Here is a 10044-nt window from a genome sequence, read left to right as displayed (position 1 = left end):
CTCCAAACACCAGCACCACACCTGTCCATAGGTTGTGTGTGGTATTACAGCTCATTACCATTCACTTCAATGGAGCAAACCTGCAATACCAGATACAACCTGTGGATAGGTGTGGTGCTGTTTTTGGAAGAAAGCAGCCATATTTTTCTAATCCTGCACAGCCCCTGTTAGAAATAGTTCAAAAAAAGTGGGGGGAGAAGGAGAAGAAGGGGAGAGGGAAAGAAGAAATTAAAAAAAGGGAAAAAGAGGAACTCTGAGGTAAAAGAAATCAAACTAGACTGAAAGGAGTCTGCTGGAGGTGCCAGATGGAAATACATATTTCTGCCATGGGGACCAGATTAGTTGAAATGTATCTTGAAGGGGGGCTTCAGAGAGTGGGTTTTAACCCCTTCCCGCCCTATGAAGTGCTGTTGCATTGAAAAACTATGCAGTTCATCTTCGAATGCAGCGTCACAAAAACAAATTGTTTAGTAAAAAATAAAACTATATAAATTTGGTATCACCATAATCGTAACGAACAGCAGAATCAAGTTATCATGCAATTCATGCCACCCGATGAACACTGTAAAATCAAAACAGAAATGGCGGAATTACAGGTTTTTTTTCAATTCACCCCACAAAATGTAGGTTTTTAAAAAAAAAAATGCAAAACATTATATGGTACATTAGGCCGCAGGGTAAATTCCACATTAACATCGCCATTCATCGGTTAACTATTTAAATGATACCAGTTCAAGTGACCTTTATCGAAAAACACCATAAGAATTGGGCCTAGCATGTGTGATACTGTCTGCTAAGCCTTTGTATCTAAGCATATTATATGTGATACTGTCTGCTAAGCCGCTGTCTCCTATCAAATTGCAGAGCTATCAGGTGCCATAGTGTAATGAAACGGGGTAGGGAGACGGACCGGTGAGCCCTAATCTACCCGAAACTCAGTCCCTGCCTACTTGCACGGCCCGTCCTAGGCGATGGCGTACATCTGGGCGACGGTCCCTAAGCTCAATATGTGCACAACAGACAAACAGACAAGGGTACACAGAAGCTAAGGGTAATGGGGCAGTTGCCCACAGCAACACCGTGAGCAACAAGAGTAGTGAACGAGCCGAGTCAAACCAGGAGTGTACGTGGTGCCAAACGCAGAGCAGGAGAGTAGTCAGTAAAGCCAGGGTCAATATGAAGCAGAGGTCAATAGGAAAAGAAGGAACAGCAGAGCCAGGAAGGAAGATAATCACAGGCAAAGGACAAGCAGCAAGTGTAGGTATAAGTAGACAAAGGGCGGTAGCTAGGACCGTCTGGCAAGGCTGTGATAGGTTCTCCCACTCCTCAGTCTACCAGCCGGAGTGGTAGCAGATCCCGCTAGTATTTTGCACCCAGGTATAATCATATGCTCTGTGGATTCAGACTTAATCTCCAAAATTGCAGCTGATCAAGCTTCTGCTCCCCAGAACCTTCATGAGAACAAGCTATTTGTTCCCCTGCAATTCCGGCTAAGGTTGCTCAGGGAGAATCATGACTCTGCACTATCTGGCCATCCAGGCATCCTGGGTACCAAGCACCTCATTTCTAGAACCTATTGGTGGTCTATGTTGCTTAAAGACGTTAAGGCCTACGTCACCGCTTGTGAAATTTGTACTAGGTCCAAGACTCCCAGGTCCCGACCTGCGGGCTTACTATGTTCTTTGCCCATTCCCCAGAGACCTTGGACCCATATCTCCATGGATCTTAGCCCCTGCCTACTTGCCCGGCCCGTCCTAAGTGATGGCGTACAACTGGGTGACGTTCCCTAAGCTCAATAAGTGCAAGACAGACAACACAAGACAAGGGCACACAGAAGAAAAAGGGGGAGGTAGGGGCAGTTGCCCACGGAAACACCGTGAGCAACAGGCAGTGGTAATCGAGCCGAGACAAACCAGGAGAGTACAAAGTAGCAAATCAGAGCAGGAGAATAGTAAGTTAAGCCAGGGTTAATAGGTAACAACGGTTAATAAGGTAAATAGCAAGAATCGCAGAGCCAGGAAACCAGACAATCACAGGCAAGGAATATGCTGCAAGTGAGGGTAAAAATAGACCAAGGGCGGGAGCTAGAACCGTCAGGCCAGGCTGTGATAGGTTCTCCCTCTCCTCAGCCTGCCAGTCTGAGGAGGATCCCGCTTGTATTTTGCCCCCAGGTATAATCATATCCTCTGTGGATTCAGACTTAGTCTCCGAAATTGAAGCTGATCAAGGTTCAGATCCCGAGAATCTTCCTGAGAACAAGCTGTTTGTTCCCCTGCAATGCCAGCTAAGGTTGCTCAGGGAGAATCATGACTCTGCACTATCTGGCCATCCAGGCATCCTGGGTACCAAGCACCTAATTTCTAGAACCTATTGGTGGCCTGGATTGCCTAAAGACGTTAAGGCCTACGTCGCCGCTTGTGAAATTTGTGCTAGGTCCAAGACTCCCAGGTCCCGACCAGCGGGCTTACTATGTTCCTTGCCCATTCCCCAGAGACCTTGGACACATATCTCCATGGATTTTATCACTGATCTGCCTCCATCCAAAGGTAAGTCGGTGGTGTGGGTTTTAGTAGACCGCTTCAGTAAGATGTGCCACTTTGTACCCCTCAAGAAACAACCCAATGCCAAGACGTTAGCTACCTTGTTTGTCAAACACATCCTGCGTCTCCATGGGGTTCCTGTCAATATTGTTTCTGACAGAGGGGTACAATTTGTTTCATTGTTTTGGAGAGCCTTCTGTAAGAGTCTGGAGATTGATTTGTCCTTCTCCTCGGCCTTCCATCCTGAAACTAATGGCCAAACTGAGAGGACTAATCAGTCTCTAGAACAATATTGAAGGTGTTTTATCTCTGACTGTCAAGATGATTGGGTCTCCTTCATTCCCCTCACCGAATTTTCCCTTAATAACCGGGTCAGTAACTCGTCAGGGGTCTCCCCCTTTTTCTGTAATTTTGGGTTTAACCCACGGTTCTTCTCCGTTTCTCCTGGTGGGTCCAACAATCCCGAGGTAGATGTTGTTCATCGGGAACTGTGCACAGTCTGGGCCCAGGTTCAGAAGAACCTTGAGGCGTCCCAGCACACAAAAGACTCAGGCAGATAAAAGACGTTCTACTAAAACCTTGTTTGTGGTCGAGGATCTGGTGTGGTTGTCTTGAAAAAATGTGCGCCTTAAAGTTCCGTCCCAAAAATTGGCTCCCCAGTATATAGGGCCGTACAAGGTCAGTGAGGTCCTTAACCCTGTCTCCTTCTGGCTGAGGTTACCCCCATCTTTTCAAATACACAACGTGTTACATGCCTCCCTCCTGAAACGCTGCTCCCCATCCTTGGCTACCTCGAGGAAACCTCCGGTCCCTCTTCTGACCCCTGAAGGGGTAGAATTCGAGGTGGCCAAGATTGTGGACAGCAGAATGGTCCAAGGCTCCCTGCAGTACCTGGTCCATTGGAGAGGATATGGGCCTGAGTAGAGGACTTGGGTCCCCCCCGGATGTTCACGCCGGGTTATTGCTTAGGAAGTTCCATCTTCGGTTCCCCAACAAGCCAGGTCCACCTAGGAAGGGTCCAGTGGCCTCTCATAAAAGAGGGGGTACTGCAAAGAATTTGCCAGACACAGGGCCTGTTTCAACGCCCGTGGTTAATCAGCCTGCATCTGTGCCTAGGTCTGCTAGAGTGACTCGTTATGCTACCACTCAGGCTGGTAGGCTGAGGAGTGGGAGAACCTATCACAGCCTGGCCAGACGGTTCTAGCTCCCGCCCTTTGTCTACTTATACCTTCATTTCCTGCTTGTCCTTTGCCTGTGATTCTCTTGCTTCCTGGCTCTGCTGTTCCTGCTTTTCCTATTGACCTCTGCTTCATATTGACCCTGGCTTTACTGACTACTCTCCTGCTCTGCGTTTGGCACCACATACACTCCCGGTTTGACTCGACTCGTTCACTACTCTTGTTGCTCACGGTGTTGCCGTGGGCAACTGCCCCATTTCCCTTAGCTTCTGTGTACCCTTGTCTGTTTGTCTGTCGTGCACATATTGAGAGTAGGGACCGTCGCCCAGTTGTACGCCGTCGCCTATTATGGGCCATGCAAGTAGGCAGGGACTGAGTTGCGGGTAGATTAAGGCTCACCTGTCTGTCTCCCTACCCCGACATTACACTAAGAGTTTGCGGTTGCTAACGTCATAGTTTCTCTCAGTGGAGGAGAACTTCCTGGAGAAGTAGGCACAGGGACGGAGATGGGTGAGAGACCTAGTACCCTGGGACAAGACAACACCCACTCCCACCTCGGAGGCGTCAACCTCCACGATAAATGGCTCCATTTGGTTAGCACCTCTTCAGGACCTCAAAAGCCTGGACCGCCTCCTGAGGCCAGTGGAGGAGATCAGCACCTTTACGAGTAAGGTCCGTAAGAGGCTTAGCGATGACCAAGAAGTTAGCAATAAATCTCCTGTAATATTTAGCAAACCCCAGGAAACACTGTAAGGCCTTCAAGGAGGCAGGGCGGACCCATTCTGCCACGGCCTGAACCTTGGCAGGGTCCATGCGGAATTCATTAGGAGTGAGGATTTGACCCAAAAATGGTATCTCCTGCACACCAAACACACATTTTTGGTTTTTTGCAAAGAGTTTGTTTTTCCGAAGGGCCTGTAGCACCATCCTGACATGCTCAATGTAGGAGGACCAGTCCTTAGAAAACACAAGTATATCATCAAGGTACACTACAAGAAATACCCCCAGATAGTCTCCTAAAATCTCATTTATGAAATTCTGTAAGACCGCGGGAGCATTACACAACCCAAAGGGGATGACGAGATATTTGAAATGACCTTCGGGTGTATTAAACGCAGTCTTCCACTCATCCACCTCTCTGATCCGGATAAGGTTATAAGCCCCCCTAAGATCGAACTTAGAGAACCATTGGGCCCCCTGAACCTGATTGAAGAGATCAGGAATCAAAGGAAGGGGATATTGGTTCCTTACAGTGATCTTATTTAAATTTCGGTAATCGATGCACGGCCTAAGACCACCATCCTTGTTCCCCACAAAGAAGAAGCCAGCACCTAACGGAGAAGTAGAGGGGCGAATGTAACCCTTGGCCAGGCTTTCCTGGATATATTCTCTCATGGCTTCACATTCAGGACAAGAGAGATTAAATATCCTACCTTTAGGGAGCATAGCTCCTGGTACCAAATCGATTGCGCAATCGTACTCTCTATGAGGAGGTAACTCTTCGGAGGCCCTTTTAGAAAAGACATCAGCGAAGTCCTGAATAAACTGAGGTAGAGTGTTCACCTCCTCAACGAGAGAAACCAAATTAATAGAAAAACATGACGTCATGCATTCATTACCCCATTTAGTAAGATCACCAGTATTCCAGTTAAAAGTGGGATTATGCGTCTGCAACCAAGGAAGGCCTAAAATCAAATCAGACGATAACCCCTGCATCACTAACACAGAACACTGCTCCAAATGAATGGAGCCAACAATGAGTTCAAAAACAGGGGTATGCTGCATAAAATAACCATTAGCAAGCGGAGTGGAATCAATACCAACTACCTGGACAGGTTTAGGCAAATCAATTAATGGCATAGCTAGAGACATAGCAAATTCCACAGACATAGTATTAGTAGCAGACCCTGAATCCACAAAGGCACTGCCGGTGGCAGACCTTCCATCAAAAGAGACCTGAAAGGGAAGCAAGATTTTATTAGGCTTCATGTTTGCGGGAAATACCTGTGCGCGCAAGCGACCTCCCCGATGGTCACTTAGGCGCGGAAGATTTCCTGCTGCTTATTCTTGCGCCTGGGACAGGAGTTCAATAGATGCTTGTCATCCCCACAGTAGAAGCAGAGACCATTCTTTCTGCGGAAATCTCTACGTTGTTGGGGAGACACGGAGGCCCGAGTTGCATCTGTTCATCCGAGTTCTCCGTGGAAGAACGAAGCAACGGAACCTCTGGAGCCATCATAGGGGAGCCAGAGGTGAAGGAACCAGAATGTTCAAGTCGTCGTTCCCTGAGACGTCAGTCAAGACGTACCGCTAAAGCCATAGCCTGATCTAGAGAGTCTGAAGTGGGATAGCTAACTAACAGGTCTTTCAGGGCGTTCGACAGACGCAATTTAAACTAGCACCTCAAGGCAGGGTCATTCCACCTAGAAGCTACACACCACTTACTAAAGTCAGAACAGTATTCCTCAATGGGTCTCTTACCCTGACGTAAGGTCACCAGCTGACTCTCGGCAAAGGCAGTCTTGTCAGTCTCGTCATAGATGAGCCCGAGAGCAGAAAAAAAAAGGTCAACAGAAGAAAGTTCAGGGGCGTCAGGAGCCAAGGAGAAGGCCCATTCCTGGGGGCCGTCCTGGAGCTGGGACCTAATTATACCCACTCGCTGGCTCTCAGAACCTGAGGAGTGGGGTCTTAATTGGAAATAGAGTCTACAACTCTCCCGAAAAGAGAAAAAAGTCTTCCGGTCCCCTGAGAACTGGTCAGGCAACTTGAGGTGGGGTTCAGAAGGTGAGGTGAAGGGCACTACCTGGGTAGCATCACGCTAGTTGAACCTCTGAGCCAGGTCTTGGACCTGTAGGGAGAGACCCTGCATTTGCTGAGCCAGGGTCTCAAGGGGATCCATAGTAGAGTCAGGGACCAGGGTAAGAAAAGGTATAGGGCCTGTGATTATGTAATGAAACGGGGTAGGGAGACAGACAGGTGAGCCCTAATCTTCCCGCAACTCAGTCCCTGCCTACTTGCACGGCCCTTTCTAAGTGACGGCGTACAACTGGGCGACGGTCCTTACGCTCAATAAGTGCAAGACAGACAACACAAGACAAGGGCACACAAAAGAAAAAGGGGGAGGTAGGGGCAGTTGCCCATGGAAACACTATGAGCTACAGGCAGTGGTGAACCAGCCGAGACAAACCAGGAGAGTACAAAGTAGCAAATCAGAGCAGGAGAATAGTTAGTCAAGCCAGGATTAATAAGCAACAGTGGTCAATAAGGTAAATAGCAAGAATCGCAGAGCCAGGAAACCAGACAATCACAGGCAAGGACCCTAACCAAAAACCTCGCACCATAGAAATGGCATGTAGTGGGGTCCCCTATAGCAATAGAACCTAACAACGAACCAAATGGGACATATCCCTTAAGAAAATATTGTACTCAATATAAAAAGCACAAAAAATATCTTTATTAAATATAATGACAAAATAACGCAGTAATAGAAAAAGAGAAATAATACAGCATATACGGAGACATATACAGCAGGGTCAGATGGAAAAGACCATGACCAACAGAATCAACCATATACTAATGATCACTCACACGCTCGAATAATATCCAATAATAACACAAGCCCAGGGGTGTGTAATATAAATCCCACATGTAGCAAATAGAAATGAGAAGGTGGCCTGTACAATATCAGAACCTATACAAAAAAGGGAGGGCAGGATAACATGTGGCAGCATGCATATAATGATAATACGTCAGAGCCAACACAGAAAGGGTGCAGCTAAATCGATATGTATACAATAATACGTATAAAGACAACGCAGTATAAAAAAATAGATATAAGCGCTTGTTCACCCAGATCTTCTGATCCTCCACGCTCTTTCAACATGTCTCAGGGTATGTGTATGTGTTTTTGCTAAACCTATACTGACTTTTGGGCTATATTGTCTAACTTTGGCAGCTGCATTTTTCTATAGCTATTTGAGCTACACTATCTCTTGTTATACGTCAATAGCTACACTCTTTTCTTGTGCTGACTCCTATTTAGCAGTATACATATATCTATTTTTTTATACTGCGTTGTCTTTATACGTATTATTGTATACATATCGATTTAGCTGCACCCTTTCTGTGTTGGCTCTGACGTATTATCATTATATGCATGCTGCCACATGTTATCCTGCCCTCCCTTTTTTGTATAGGTTCTGATATTGTACAGGCCACCTTCTCATTTCTATTTGCTACATGTGGGATTTATATTACACACCCCTGGGCTTGTGTTATTATTGGATATTATTCGAGCGTGTGAGTGATCATTAGTATATGGTTGATTCTGTTGGTCATGGTCTTTTCCATCTGACCCTGCTGTATATGTCTCCGTATATGCTGTATTATTTCTCTTTTTCTATTACTGCGTTATTTTGTCATTATATTTAATAAAGATATTTTTTGTGCTTTTTATATTGAGTACAATATTTTCTTAAGGGATATGTCCCATTTGGTTCGTTGTTAGGTTCAATCACAGGCAAGGAACATGCAGCAAGTGAGGGTAAACATAGACAAAGGGCGGGAGCTAGAACCGTCAGGCCAGGCTGTGATAGGTTCTCCCTCTCCTCAGCCTGCCAGCCTGAGTGGTAACAGATCGCGTCACTCTAGCAGACCTTGGAGCTGATGAAGGCTGATTAACCCCAGGCGTCGACACAGAACCTGTGTCTGGCAAATCCTTTACACATAGTCTGGATTCACATAAGCACATTACGTCCGTAATGGACGGAACATATTTCGGCCGCAAGTCCCGGATCGAACACACTGCAGGGAGCCAGGCTCCTAGCATCATAGTTATCTGCGACGCTAGGAGTCCCTGCCTCTCCGCGGAACTACTGTCCCGTACTGAAAACTTGATTACAGTACGGGACAGTAGTCCTGCAGCGAGGCATGGACTCCTAGCATCGTACATAACTATGATGCTAGGAGCCCGGCTCCCTGCACTGTGTTCGGTCCAGGACTTGCGGTCGAAATACGTTCCGTCCATTACGGATGTAACATGGTCGTGTGAACCCAGCCTTAGGATTCACACGCAAAGTAAAAAATGGCTGAAAATTACAGAGCTGTTTTCAGAGAACACAGCCTTTGATTTACAGACGTTTTTGAAGTTGAAGACGTTTTTGGAGGTGTTTAGTTCTAGATGTTTTTGGAGCTGTTTTTCCATTGACACAATGAAAAACATCTCCAAAAACGTCTCAAGAAGTGACATGCTCCTTGTTTTTACGTGCCGTTTTAAAATGCAATAGGCAGATGTTTGTAGGCATTGGGCTACCGATTTTTCAGTCGTATTTGAAGGTGTTTACGCCCCGAAATACGCCTGAAAACACAGCGTGTGAATATACCCTTAAAGATACACTGTCTCAGATATATATATCTTTTTCGTTTTTTTTTTAGAAGGGTGGGCAAAACATGTCTTGTGGAACAAGACAGTCTGATTGGACAGTCTGATTAGTGGGGGAGATACGGGGTCTGGCTTAGGCCTTTTGTTACACACTCAATGTAAAATTGTACACTAGCTCGGAGCTGGCATTGATTTCTGCTTTACATTACGCCCGTTACTGGCGTAAATGATAGTAAAATTGTCGCCCCTTTCCGCAAAGCACCACACACTTTTCAAAAAAGCACCAAAGGCAGCGTAAACTGACCAAAAACGACTTTTGGGACTTTTCTATGCCAGATAAGCAGCTTAGCAAGGTTAATAAATTCTCCTCTAAGGCTACAGACAGTAATACAATATTTTAATGCAAGGATGTGTACACTCAGTGTCTGACTGAGGTACCTTGGACCCACCAAAGGAAATAATTATTGGCGGTCTACACTTCAACTATATAGAAATAATGTGAACACTCTTAACCCTTTCAAGACCGAGCTCATTTTGGCCTTAATGACCAGCCCCATTTTCTCAAATCTGACATGTGTCAATTTATGTGTCAATAACTCTGGAATGCTTTTGCCTATTCAAGCGATTCTAAGATTTTTTTCTCGTGACATATTGTACTTTATGTTAGTGGAAAAATTTGGTCAATAAATTTATTGCTTATTTGTGAAAAACACCAAAATGTAGAGAAAATTTGCAAAAATTATGATTTTTCTCATTTTGAATGCATCTGCTTGTAAAACAGATAGTAATACCACACAAAATAGTTACTATTTTACATATTCCATATGTCAACTTTATATTTGCATTGTTTTTTGAACATTATTTTATTTTTCTAGGACGTTACACGGCTTAGAACTTTAGCAGCAATTTCTCACATTTTCAAGAAAATTTCAAAAGGCTATTTTTA

The sequence above is a fragment of the Rhinoderma darwinii genome, assembly GCF_050947455.1.
Source record: "Rhinoderma darwinii isolate aRhiDar2 chromosome 11 unlocalized genomic scaffold, aRhiDar2.hap1 SUPER_11_unloc_20, whole genome shotgun sequence".
Lineage (NCBI taxonomy): Eukaryota > Metazoa > Chordata > Amphibia > Anura > Rhinodermatidae > Rhinoderma > Rhinoderma darwinii.
This window is presented reverse-complemented; position numbering follows the sequence as displayed.